The 12500-nt window shown below is 43.8% G+C and overlaps 1 protein-coding gene across 3 annotated transcripts in view; it reads left to right on the plus strand.

The window, feature by feature from the left end:
• Positions 1–12500, plus strand: part of LOC105907452 (synaptotagmin-2) — a 57728-nt gene that overhangs the window by 26628 nt on the left and 18600 nt on the right. Inside the window, exon 1 of one of the 3 annotated variants that reach the window (XM_031567783.2) lies at positions 4689–4899. The exons of the other annotated variants lie outside the window; for them this stretch is intronic. The gene's annotated coding sequence lies outside the window, so the exon portion shown is untranslated. Of the gene's footprint in view, positions 1–4688; positions 4900–12500 lie in introns of those variants that run through there. 3 annotated transcript variants of the gene reach the window in all.

The raw sequence follows: 12500 nt of genomic DNA on the forward strand, positions 1-12500 counted from the left end.
AGAGAGAGTTTCAGCCGCAGTGTTTCTCAGGCCAAAAACACTCACTCACATACACACACACACACACACACACACACACACACACACACACACACACACTCACTCACATACACTAGGGACAAAACAGACAGCAGGGAGCCTGTTTGTATCCGTCCATGCATTTCATCGGGAAGATTTAGGGTACAGGAAGGATATTTTCCAACCAAAGCTAATGACTTGGCTTCAGTAAATTAGCCAAAATCTCCGTTTCATGCTGATTTGGTGACGGAACCTTTTTGTGTAAATCTGAGATGAGACGCAGTATTGCCAGAGTAAATCTCCCCTTACTGTGCACTGGTGCAGATCTCTCCTGCTTCTGCACCTCATCCAGGTGAACGCTGCCAACACACACACCCCTGTTCTGGATTTACAGGCCAATTATAGAGCCTGTCAAGAGTTCCAGTCCCCCTTAGGCCAATGTTATACTTTCCGCCAGTACTCGACGGTGCGCTAGGTTCCAGGTGACATTAATGACATCATCAGAGGGTGTGTGCGTGGCTCTGAAGGTACATTTTTGCACCTTAAGGTGCTTGCTGGATATACATTTTCTTTTGACTGTGTGTAAGTTTGAAAGATATGCTCTTCCTTTCCGTCCCGTCCCTGCATATGACTGCAATATGCATTTTGGTGCATGCACAAATTCCTTGTTCTAACGAGGAACATTGGCAAGATATTAGCAGAACCACAGGGAACCTCCCTTAGGCAGACATAAACCTCAATGTAACATACCTGGCCTAAACAGAAGCAGGAAAGAATGCCGACATACAGTACATAACTGACACCATGGGATGGAGCATGTGATGACAGCAATTGGAAGACAGAAGGATTAATATAGTGCATTGTGAAAACCCCCTCGAGCCATTTTCCTAGTCGTAAATAAAAACAGCCAAAACTATGTATGTGTCTGTTAGCCACCTGTCTTTCACTGAAATAATGGGACTGTATGAATGACATGAGCTGAGTTTGTAATAAGAAGAAGCCTCGCCCCACAGAGCTTGACCCTTGAACCTTGAGGTGCTTGTAACTAACCGTGAATAAAGCTGCAGTCTCAGACCTGTGTTGCCTGAAAGTATTTACCACAGCTCTTTGCAGATGTCCTTGTACCCTCCAATTGTTTGTGACCGCAAGGCCTTGTCCACTACACTACAAGGGACAAACGTGCAACTGTGGTCTTCAAGTGGTATAAGAAGTACAACAAGAACAACTATATGTCTGTGGGGTCCACAACTGTCTGTGTGCACTTCCACAAGTTTGATCAAGGCTTTAGGCACCAGATGGAGGCTCAGTTGAACACATCCACATTCTGGGCCTGATTGTCATTAGCATTAGCATTAGCGCCGTCCTGAGCCCGAGGATGTTTTGATGCCAGGAATCCTTACACGTTCAAAGTGGCTAATTGTTTCATGGACCAAGTCACACAAACAACAGAAACAGCACAATGTGATGGGAAATGAGAATTCATGTAATTAATACCAAGTGACTCATGAGAGGACAACTAATGAAGCTTTGTATTCGTTGCTGATTATCTGAATATTTACTGGGGCTCTCTAGATCACACATACGGTCATCATAAACTAACAAAATAAATAGCTAACAGCCAGCATGTATTTGGCGATATATCCGTGCTGCAAAAAAAATGATTCATATAAAACAGCTTTGAGGTGTAGCTTGGGCAGTTACAGGTGTGATTCATTTTTTCCTTTACATGACCATATTGCAGTGCCGGATAAACCATTAGGTAGACAAGGCATGGGCCTTAGGGCCAGCCAAAAATTTGGTTTTTGAAAAAGCAGTTTTCGTCAATTTTTATTATTTTCAAAACAAATTATTTCTAATTTCTATCCCTTCCAGGGTAATATATGTATCTCAATTTTCGCAAATATTTTCAAGGTGCACTACATCACTGTATAGTATCGCAGCTAAAGAGAATCAAAGATGTGAAGCGTTCTACCATGCATCAACAGCGTCTTGGTGCGTTGGCCCTTTAGTGCATTGGAAGTGATTTGCTCTGAGAACTGGACTTCAGTTCCGTAATTGAAGAGTTTGCAGTTGTAAAAGCGTTACAATCTAAGGTCTAGTAAACTGTAAAGCAGTGCCAAATCTATGCATGTTTTGTCATGCATTTATTCATAGACTGCAAATTGTGTAGACTAAACTTTTCTTTTTCTTTTTTTTCTTTTGACAGCCTATCTTCACTTTTAATGATATTTGACCTCCACAACCAATCAAATTACACCTCTCCCTTCCATGCTCCTGAAGCAACGTGTTGATTGGCTGTGATTGACTGTGGACTGTGTACAAACACCAGAATTGTTTTAGAGCGCACACACTGAACAGACAGCTACAGAACTATTTCAAGAATTCGCGCTGAATAAAAAGTATATCGGATTAGAGTTGCAGACTACGCCTTTAATAGATACTGCAGCATTTCATGAGGCAATCATCCCAGCGATTATGTAACTGTGGTACCTGCTCAATATCATTTTAAATGAGGAATGTGTCCAAGACACTCCTTCCAGAACATGCCGTCCTGTTTCCTCCTTCCGCCGTGTGTGTGTGTGTGTGTGTGTGTGTTTCAAGGCAACAACACATAAATAAATGAAGCACGCCTCACTTTAGAGCTCCGAGGCTCTCGTGACGCTCAGCTCTAGTGATCTCTTAAGTTCTATCGTTCCATCCTCCCCTCCTCCCATCCTCCTCACACTATTCATTTCATCTCGCACACTCCTTGTTGTTTTAGTCCATCTCACTGTGTTGTCATTAAAACATGGCATCAATTGTGTATCTCGTTACATGTAGTTCAATACCAGTGCAAAACCATAACTGAACAAGCAACATAAATTGGTCTGAATCTGAATCTGAATCTGAATCTAGATCTGAATCTGAATCCCACCTCATCCGCCATGCTTGTGTCCTCCATGTTGACTCCATTTTGCCCCAACTCTGCATCTGGTCATCAGGTCATCTGGCTTTGACATCTACCATGATTCTAGAAGAGTCTGGATCAGGCTGTACTGAAAAGCTCTCCTCAGAATCTCTGATTACTGCAGCTGTACGTGTAAATACTTCATATATTGAACCTATTGATCATGAAATTCTGGAACCTGTGAAGGTTCTTTGTAGAATGTTTTTGACAGCAGAGTGTTCTTAACAGAACTGTACCCTCAAAGCCCTTTGTTGTGGAAAATCATTCTTCATCACAGCTCAAATTTATTTGGTTAAGGAATGAAAACGGCTGAGCAGACTGGCTAGACAAAACAGCTCACGGCAAAAACATCTCACATCAGAAGGAATCTGTCATCTGCCTGACTTCACTCTCAAGGGTTGCAAATCACTGTAATAATAACAAGAACACCCATCTTCCACCTCAGATAGCAGTCACCTCTGGAACAGGCCTGACACCGATTTGGCCCAGGTCAGTCTACTGTACTGAGATGGAGGATGCAGAAAACGGCATGCAGGTTTCATCCACAGCAGAGATACCTCTTGTATAGATACCTCATAGAAATACCTTATACCTCTTGTGTAGATACCTCATAGATATACCTTATACCTCTTGTGTAGATACCTCATAGAGATACCTCATACCTCTTGTATAGATACCTCATCCACAGCATAGATACCTCTTGTATCACCAGATCAGGGCCTGATCAGTGCTTCAGTGAGCTGCGGTATGGGCTCACCACAAAAGATGCACGGAAAAGATGCTTCAGTCTACCATTCAACTGGGAAAGACCTCTCTCTCTCCCTGCCTCCATCTCCCTGGAGATCTCAATCTACTAGTAGAAAAGACCTCTCTCTCTCCCTGCCTCGTGTCCTCCTTGATTCTCACATATTTGATTGACACACACACACACACACACATACACACACACACACGCACACACACATGCACACACACACACACACACACACACACACACACAGACCCACACACACACACACACATACACACATACACATATGCACACACACACACACACACACACACACACACACACACACACACACACACACACACACACTTAGACAGCTCCCAGGCTTTTGCATATTGATTGTTTGAGATGGTCTTCCAATACCAGTCCATGGTGCAGCTTACTGCATGGAACTGTGTGTGTGTGAGCAGCATCACAAATGAGGGGAGAACAGGGGCAGAGAGAAGCAGGGAAAGAGAGAGAAAAAGGGAGAAACAAAGAGCAGTAGAGAAAGAAAGAAAGAGAGAGGGAGATACAAAGAGCAGTAGAAAAAGAAAGATAGAGAGAGAGGATGAGAGAGAGAAAGAGGAAGAGAGAGTGGAATAAGGAGAACAGGATAGACAGAAAGATAGAGAGAGAGAGGAAGAGAGAGTGAAATAAAGAGAGCAGGAGAAAAAGACAAATAGAGGGAGAGTTTGGTAGAAAAACAGAGAGAAAGAGAGAGAGAGAGTAAGGGAGAAAGGGATGGATAGATAATAAGATAGATAGAGAGAGTGAGGGAGAAAGAGAGATAGATAGATAATGAGATAGATAGATAGATAGAGAGGGAGAGAGGGGAAAGAGCTGAGGCCCGGTGTATGTGCAGTAGAGGGAGAGGGAGGGAGGGAGCAGGAGAGAGAGGCACGGTATGTGTGTGAGCACAAGAGAGAGAGTTCTGCTGCAGTGGAGGTGTGTGCGTGTGTGTGTGTGTGTGTGAGAGGGGGACTGCAGCTCTGTGCTCTCAGGGATGTAGCCACGGTGCTGAAAACTTCACCTCCACCAACGAGTCGAAGCGTTGAATGGGTCGCGTCCCTCTTTCCAGGGAGAACACAGCCACTGCCTTAAACGAGTCGCAGCGTTGAATGGGTCGCATCCCTCTCTCCAGGGAGAACACAGCCACTGCCTGGTAAGGCTTCTATTACCATCTCATTTCTTCCGCTTCGCCTGAGGGGACCCAACTAATCGCACCGTTATTAGAGGGGAGAATCCATCTTCACATTCATCTGCTATAGAATGGGGCTACATGCGAAGTGGCACTGGTGGTTGCAGTGTACTTTTGGGAATAGTTTTGCTCTGATAGTCGTTTCAAATGTTTGAATGTCCAAGCATGTATCAATAATTCTCAGCAACGTGTTTATTATATATGATAACATTATGCCAAATATGTTAAATTAGAATCTTCTGAGAGCGATGTTGTGAGTGTGCAGACGCGAGTCCTTTTGCCCTGAAAGTAGCACAACCCTGCTCTGGGTCTCTCTTTTCTCCTTTTACTTTCTTTCTTTCTTTCGCTCTTTTTTTTTCGGTGAGATTCCATTTGCCTCGCAGGCCTCGTGGGGCCAGCTCTTTTGTCAGGTCCATAAAAGGTCTCCTCACTCCAGCGACCCGCCGAGACGCAACAGAAATAGACCCAGAATCCAATTCACTCTCGTCCTGACCCACCTGGGCCCCCTGCCTCCCCAGCACATCCTGCCGTACAATAGAGCCTCCTGCCTGCCTCCTGCCTGCCTGCCTGCCTGCCTGCCTCCTGCCTGCCTCCTGCCTGCCTCCTGCCTACCTGCCTGCGTCCTCACCATCATCAGTCTTACTTGGACCTTGCTTCATAAGACTAACACAACCGTATCGTAATCCTGTCGTAGCAGTTGTCATTCGCTGTTGTAGGAAGTTGTGCAGTCAGTGTCCAGTGATGTAACAGTGTCATTTCACCATCGCTGGTTATTGTCACAACAGCAGGACGCTGTAATGACGATTAACGACAATGATTATGTGACATTGTCATGGTGTGTGAAAAGATGAGGTCCGGTTCATTTTGGGACATCGGAAAGAGAGAGCCGCTCATCAATATTAATGAGAAGGGAGGCGGTCCTTCTGCATTCCTGCCATCATCGAGCAATAAGGCTGCCAATCCATCTCCATGACAGCACCGCTCTCGGTCTTCTGGGGGCACGAGGCAGGTCGAGGAGGAGGTTGATGCATGAGGACTGGGCCTCGCTAATGACTTCACACTGCAGGTGGCTCATTCGCTTTTTAGATGAATCTTTACTCCTTTTTCTGAGGAGACTAGGGGCTCTCTGTCGGATGTTTTTGTGAATTCTGCGTTACTGCAGATAAGTGCGTCAGGACTTTATTCAATAGAGTGAATGAATTTGAACTTCAAACGTAGCGGTGAAAGAGTTTGTGGGCATCTTTAGGACATCTGAAGAACATCCGTGATTCCTGCAGCACATCTGATGAATATGTGCCCGATCTTCTCCTGAGATCTAAGCTCTCGGCCTGATGGCAGACTGTTTATGGATACCTCACCTTTGACCGTGGAAATGTTGCTGATAACAGGACTGCCCTTCTGTGACCCCAAATACTGCAGAATAGAATGCAAAGAATTTCACATGAATTTCAGATGAATTGCCCCCGAAAAAAAACAATCTACAGATTCGGCCCAATGACACAAACCTTCAGTTTTGTCAAGATTTCGATGAAACCTTTAAAGAGGACTTATAATGCTCATTTTCGATTCTCATAATTTCATTTTTTGGGTCCACTGGTACATGCTTCAGTCTTCCAAAAACACATCATTTTTCCCATACTGTACATCTCTATTCACCCTCAGTCTGAAAACGCTCAGTTAGAGCTCCTGTGTCTTTAAGCCCCCCCCCCCTCCCGATGAGCCCACAGTGTGCTCTGATTGGTCAGCTATCGTAACGGTGTTAATTATCGGACGGCGTGTGTTATCGGCAAACGTTCGCGTTGTCATGTGAATCCATTATTAAACTGAAGTTATAGATTGTTAATCCATTATTAAACTTAGCATTTTGATTGGTTAACAGAATGGCCGATGTTTGACACTGTCCGATAACTGCCATAGCTACGCTAGGTGGGCAATTAGGATTGTGTTACGAGATTGCGTGATGAAAAAAAGGGCTGGAATTCCAATGAGGTGTTTCAGGCAGGTGTTTACTGTGGGTGAGAGTTTCTCCCTCTGGCATGTACTTTGTAACTTTGCAGACAGATTTACATGCACCAAAATGTATGGAACATTCTAAAGGGACGGGGAAAACCAGACAAACATAATAGGTCCTCTTTAAAACTTCTAAACACCAAAGTGTGTTAAACACTATTTTCGACCATCAGCTCTCCCCGGCCTCTCCGTGTGGCATCTCCTATCTATTCCCATAACTTCCTGTCAATTGCCTCATCAAATGGCTCTGGCATCTGAGCTCGGATAGTCCTGGACTCTGGCCTGGGTTCGGCCCAGGTCTGGCCCAGACCTGTCTGTGATCCGTCAGACTGAACCGCTGTCTGTGGGGCTGTCACGGAGCATGTAAGACAGATGAAGTAAAATGCCTAAATGAATTTCACGGCGGCGAGCCCCCAGACACATGTAATGGAGGTTAAGCTCCGTGTGTTAGCCACTCATGTAGCCCAATTTGGCCCCCCAATTGTCTGGCTTGCTCATTTCAAGCTGGTGTCTTGAAATTGCCTGTCTGCTAAACTGAGATGGATGGTTTCTCTGGCGGAGGCTGGTGAGGTCTGGAGACGTGTGTGTGTGTGTGTGTGTGTGTGTGTGTGTGTGTGTGTGTGTGTGTGTGTGTGTGTGTGTGTGTGTGTCTGGGGGTAATCAACCCCCACCCCCTCACACACCAGAATGGCCAAAGGATGAAAGGGTCAGATGACACGGTAGTCTTCATTTACTAAAAGTTTTGTGTCCAAATCGATCTAAATTTGAACTATTTACTCATTGTTTCTATACTATCAGTCGCCAGCTGAGGTATGTACATACTTGTTACATACTCACATTGGAGCACTATGGAGCTTGAACACATCCAGACACCAGCCAACTCTGGGCCTGATCGCCATGGTGATGATGTGTGATGCAAAAGCTGGCCTTTGGGTATGATTGGTCATGAGTGTCCGGGTGGCAATGTCATGTTGTACGAGGGCTAGATGGATGACCAGGCGGGTGAGTTTACCGGCCACTTGCATCAGCTGCTGTACAGTAAACTAACGCTCCCATCTGTCATTCATCATGGAACCCTGACATGACTACTGTCATGGAAACGCTTGTTGACAGTGACGTTTCCATAGCACCCATCTACATTCCCTTGTCTGAGCCCGTGTCTGTCTCCCAGTCTCTCAGTGTGATCGCCTCTGTGACGGCTGAGGGAACGAAATGACATACAAGTCATCGGCAACAAATCCATAACACCTCTAACTCTCTCAGTGAAAACTGTCGCCTTAGGGTGGCTGACTCACACACACACACACACACACACACACACACACACACACACACACACACACACTGCACTGTTATTGATCCATGCTGGGGGTGTGAAAGCGTGTGTGTGCAGCAGATATCCGTTCATTTTGAACTGAAGCTGTGGGACACGTCCCTTTTCAAGCTCCCTCTAAGGCAGCTTCAGAGCAGGGGAAACTTTCTAAACAGGCCTTGTTCAGAGGTCCAGTGCTATTGTCAATAAAATATTGGATTTTAAAGCTGCCCTCCTTAACACTAAGCACTGAATTATGGCCATAGTACTTTTCAATACGAGGTCACTGTATTGTGTAGTATTCTATTTCACTGCATTAGCGGTTATGAGGACATTGATTTAAATGTAAGCATTAAATCGTTTTTTCATTTGGGGGTGGGATGATGGGATGAACGATGTTATATCGTTTCTCTTTTTAATTATTTTAATATCACCGTGAATATGGTGTATTGCAGGTTCATTGCAGTCAGGGATATTTCACACTCAGCTTTCCTTGATGTACATATCAGCTCTATTGCAGTCAGAGATATTTCACATTCAGGTTTCACTGATGCACATATCAGCTCTATTGCAGTCAGACTGATGCACTTGTAAATGATCAGGGAGTTTAGTTGAGGTCCTTAACACTGCTGAGAGTAATTAGTGTGGAGACAGACCTCACAGGAGACCTCCATTTCCTCTCAAGAGCCAGCCAGGGAGGAACGCAGACTTCACACAGAGTTAAGAACTGATTTTCAATTGACATTCGGTGTTAGGTTGTGAGTTAATCAATGGTTGTTTCAGTGAAATGTCTTCTTTTTACCATTTCAGCAGGCACTGCACTGGGGAGAGATGTGTGTGGCATTGTTTTAGCAGCAAACCCGTGTTAGCGGTGTAGCAGTTTGCCATATTATTATGTATTCTTGCACTATTTTTCCACGAGGACTGATTGTACATAGACAAGCTCTAGGGTTTGTCTCATTGGTCCTCCTGTTGTGCTTTCAGAATTGCCAGGAAAGGAACAGTGTTCTGATTTTCATTCTTCTTGGGCTTCATTTTATGGGGACTTGCAAGTTCAGTTCTATGCATGTTTTTGTCGAATCACCGAAAGTTTCAAATGACATTAAATGTCAAACACTGGTTTGCTGATAGAGGCTTATACATGCTGACACATTGGGTTCAAACAGAAATAATGCTGCTTCTGGAACCGACCGGGCACAGAGCTGGCCTCGATTTGGCCTTAATTTGGCACGGATTTGGCAGAATTAGCTGATTATCAGAGCTGACACCAAACCCACACTGCAGTAATGCCACATACAACAGCTGACTGCTACAGATCTGGCGGTAATCTGGTACAAATCTGGAGGTAATCTGGTATAGATCTGGCGGTAATCTGGTATAGATCTGGCAGTAATCTGGTATAGATCTGGCGGTATTCTGATACAGATCTGGCGGTAATCTGTCCAAATTAAATGGCATGTTAGGTATCCAGGCAGAAAGGAGCAGACTTGTGTCACTGCACCGCACCGATGCACAGGCGGAGCTGAAACCAAACCCACACTCGCTCGGCCCTGGTTTGTTTGTTCCTGCTCGACAATACAGTAAAGGATCAGTAGTGGTAAGATAGTAGTTATAATAGTATATTACAGGCAACAGCATATTTAGTAAATTCTTATGATATATGGTCAAAATGAAAGACAATATATTGCTTTCCATGGAGAGAAACATGCTGACAGGCAGGACAGCAGAGGTGATTTGCTCATTATTTTCTGCATTCGTTAATTAGGGAACCTGTTGTGCAGGAGTGGAGTTAATTAATGAACTCGGGCACCTCAGCTTCATGAGGCACAACAAACAACAAACAAACAAACACACACACAGCCTATGGTGCCTATGCTGGGGAGTCTGTGACCAGGATCACAAACAGCAGCGCGGGGGCTCTGCTGAAAGAACATTTTGATCAGTGTAGTGCTGCTGATGTTGATCCAGGAGGCCAACATAAAATATGCAATGCTCACACAGTCTCTGGGGTTTCCAGGGTAAAATGAGTGACCTGGGTAAAAACAACAACAACAAAAACACAGTCTGTGGGGTTTCCAAGGTAAGTAGGTGGCCTGGGAAAAACTAGGGAATACGTTATTTGGGAAAGCACAAATAATGCAATGTAAACAGATATTTCTGTGCGTTATTCAGATATATAATGTGCGTTATTCAGAAAAAAATCGTCAGCTCCATGATTGACATGTCTGTGCATCAACCACTGTTTCTTTATATCAATCAATAAAAATGTCCATTCTGTTTGCAGCATTGGACTTTGATTTCACTAGTCATTTCATTTACTACAAATTATTGAAAAGCGATCACTATATTCTACACTATATATACTCACAAACATTTTTCATTTATTTTTAATGTAGCTAGTTAAAGTTTTAAAAAATCAGCCTAATTATCATGCTTCATACATAGACTATGATTGAGACTTTGATGATATTTGATTATCTAAAAATTTATAATAAGGTTATTCTGTTCAATCCTGTTACAAATAAAATACAAATAAAATGTGTACCCAAACTTAAAAAATAAATTAAAAAGGCAAAAAAGTTCATGTATTACTGTCAAATTACTGTCAAAAACGCCTCATCATTGGAATTTAAGATTATTCCCTTCAACTGAATGATATTTTTCTACATATCTTACAGTAAATAGTTCCTATTTTCAATGAAAAACAGAATTTTTCGATTTATAAAACAATTTTTCAGTTTCTGATTGTTCAATGCCCCCCAGTTAAAAGAGGGGGGTTCAGACAATTTTAGTTTAGTTAAAAATAAAAGACAGAGAGATGAAAACTACAGTATGAAGATGTGGAAATATATTTCATAATGAATTATATGCCAACATTATATCAATTTGATGCTTTGAAGGCACCATAACTGCATTATTAGATTATTAGATGATAAAATACTACATTTGCCTGACATGACATGACCACGACCACTTCCAGTTATCCATCTGAATACAGATACAAATACAATTCGTTTTGTTGGTTAAACAGACCCAGATGCAAATACCAGCGGCAGTGGCTCCTCCGGCGTGTGTTTGGCTCAGTTCTGGTGCTGGTCCAGTATATCTGGGTTTTTCAGTAGAACAGTACAGTGGCAGAATGGCGACACATCTACCCCTGTTTCTAGCCCTGTTTCTCTACCACGTGAGTCGCCCGCAAGGCATGTTCTAAAAACACTACTCGCTCACAGATGATAACACTGGAGAAGTTGGGCCAAGAAGCACTTCTTTAACAACTAGGCCTAACTTCGCACTACTCAGTACCCTTGAAGTAGCTCTCAGCACCCTTGAAGTAGCTCTCAGTTTCAGAAAGGTTGGTGACCCCTGGTGTAGAGCAATATGCACGGGCTCATCTGTTCCAAATAATGTGATTGGCTATGTGCCCTCGGAGCAGTGGGCAAACTAGTTAACGCTCAATCCAAACAGACACAAGACACTCGATAATAAACCATTATAGTTTTAATTGAAACGGCTTATTGGCAGGGTAAGGTTCCAGCATACGGCGCCAGCATAGCCCAGAGACACAACAACACTAGACGGCAAACTCAGTCCGGAGACACAACAACACTAGACGGCAAGCGCAGTCCAGAGACACAACAACACTAGACTACGAGCGCAGTCCTCACTCGAGCTCATTCTCATTCCCATGCATGGAGTTTCGCAAAGCAATTAACAAGCTGAGAGACGCTCACGGGGGGAGACATAATATTTGCCTTCCACAGAGAGGCGGATCAGGGTTTGACTGGAAGAGCAGGTGTGTGCAGCAAGGCGGGGCCATATTCCCAGCAGCACTTTTGTCAACAAGATCCAATCAATTGAAGTCTCAGCATGAAGTTAAGTCATAACACAGGAAACTGGCTGCTGATGTCTATTGATGATAGCTATAATCGTAGCTACATAGCTATAACAATGATATACTGGCTGCCTTGGCTGTTCAAAATGTCGGATTTGTCAACGTATTACAGTTTCTCTTTCAGGTTCGGTGAAGTTAATGCAAACTTTCAGGCTATCATGGATAGCAGACATATTAATAATCTGTTTACTGTTTCCTCTTTCTTTGCTGTTAAATACCTCTGGCCTGTTGTGATGAGTGAACACAGCAGAGGTGTGGGGATGAGCTCCTGTACCTATCCGCTAGGCTAAGGCAACCATCTTTTATAACAAAACCTCTGATGATGGGGGAAGGCATGAATAATTCTGCATT

Source organism: Clupea harengus, chromosome 5, assembly GCF_900700415.2.
Source record: "Clupea harengus chromosome 5, Ch_v2.0.2, whole genome shotgun sequence".
Taxonomy (NCBI): Eukaryota; Metazoa; Chordata; class Actinopteri; order Clupeiformes; family Clupeidae; genus Clupea; species Clupea harengus.